The 2,004-nt window shown below is 40.7% G+C and overlaps 1 pseudogene; it reads right to left on the bottom strand.

Moving 5' to 3' along the window:
* Positions 1-276: 276 nt before the first annotated feature.
* Positions 277-978, bottom strand: LOC116530379 (annotated as a pseudogene).
* Positions 979-2,004: the final 1,026 nt, after the last annotated feature.

The raw sequence follows: 2,004 nt of genomic DNA, 5'->3' as shown, positions 1-2,004 counted from the left end.
CCAGCTTTGTTCTTTTCTCTTAGGGCTGTCTTGGCTATGCGGGCTCTTTTTTGGTTCCATATGAAGTTTAAGGTGGTTTTTTTCCAGTTCTGTGAAGAAGGTCCATGGTAGCTTGATGGGAATAGCATTGAATCTATAAATTACTTTAGGCAGTATGGCCATTTTCATGATATTGATTCTTCCTAACCATGAGCATGGCAAACAATACAAAAACAGGAAATACTCCCTAAATCATTTTATGAGACCAGCATCATCCTGATACCAAACCCTGGCAGAGACACAGCTAAAAACGAATATTTCAGGCCAATATCCATGATGAACATCGATGGAAAAATCTTCAATAAAATACTGGCAAACTGAATGCAACAGCACATCAAAAAACTTATCCATTACAATTAAGTAGGCTTGATCCCAGGGATGGAAGGCTGGTTCAACATACGGAAATCTATAAACATAATCCATCACTGGTTGGAGCAGGTAGATCAGAGATTCCTCTTGGATTATTATAATTGGAAAAGGAGTGATGTGAGTTGCTTGGAACAGGGTATTCACAGATGCCATAATCTGGTCAAAACGCCCAGCAAGGCCTCCCAGTGTCACAATCACATCAACCTTTAAGTCATTTTCTTCTATCTTCTTTTGAAGCATTTTAAGGCACTTAGTAAAATCAGTGTGGTCTTGATCAGGAGTTGAAATAAGCTCACATCGCTTAGTAGCGTAGTATTCTCTGACTTCAGGCCTAATAGAATCAAAGTCTCCACTGATGAATTCAGGCAAAAAGCTTTCTCTCTCTCCTTCAGTGATATCATATAAGCGGTTGGCACCTCCATCAGCACAGGCTCTTAAAAGAGCTTTGTTCCAAAGATGACGAATATAGTTGTCCAAAGGCTGATTAAGAATTACAAGGCAGTACTTCAAATTCCACAATGGCGGGTGGAGCCACAGAGCGGGGAGCACAGGCTGCCGCAGCGACAGGAATCAACCGCTCGGCTCCTTTTTTTTTTTTTTTTTTTTTTGTTTGAGTGAGGGTCTCACTCTGTCACCCAGGCTGGAGTGTAGTGATGTGATCTTGGCTCACTGCAACCTCCTCCTCCCGGTTCAAGCAATTCTCCTGCCTCAGCCTCCCAAGTAGCTGGGATTACAGATGTGCACCACTACCGCCTGGCTAATTTTCGTATTTTTAGTAGAGATGGGGTTTCACCAAGTTGGCCGGGCTGGTCTTGAACTCCTGACCTCAAATGATCCATCTGCTTTGGCCTCACAATCTTTCCATTTTCTCAACAAATATTTACTAAGTTCCTACCATGCAGAATAGAATACAACCCTATGTCTAAGCCTATGAACATGTTCAAGTTACTCACACACTAAAACATAACAAACATACAAACAAAAAACTTTCCCTGATCTTTCATTCCTCTCTAGCTTCTCTTCTCTCTCATTCCCTTCCCCAAATCAGATCTGATCATTTTCCTCCCTAAACCTGTTTATTTCCTAGTTTCTCAAACGTAGTTCATGTGACCACCATCAAAATTAGAAATATGGGAAGTGGAAGGATCACTTGAAGCCAGGAGTTAAGAACTGGCCTGGGCAACATAGTGAGATCCTGTCTCTACATAGAAAACATTATGACAGAGCGACAGAGCAAGACACTGTCTAAACACAAACAAACAAAACCCAGCCAACAAACAAACAAAAACCAAATTAGAACCATGGAAATTAGATCTCTTGCCATCCTTCATATACATTTTGTCAATAACCAAGTCCTTCTTCTTTTCCCTCCTTAAAAATCTGCCTCAGTTTCCTAGGTCTGTCCTCTTTCTCCTTATCCAGTTATGCCCTCAATAGTATTTTGACAAAACTATAGGAATACAATTTTAAGGAATCTGCTTGCCTCCCGTCTTATTTTTTTGTCTGTCCTCTATATGCATCTAGAATTACTTACACACATGAATCTAATCACGTCACTCCTCTTCTTAAATGCTTTTAACAGCTTTCTCTGCCTAC

The sequence above is a fragment of the Sapajus apella genome, unplaced genomic scaffold, assembly GCF_009761245.1.
Source record: "Sapajus apella isolate SASKATOON/1434 unplaced genomic scaffold, GSC_monkey_1.0 scaffold66, whole genome shotgun sequence".
Taxonomy (NCBI): Eukaryota; Metazoa; Chordata; class Mammalia; order Primates; family Cebidae; genus Sapajus; species Sapajus apella.
This window is presented reverse-complemented; position numbering and strand designations above follow the sequence as displayed.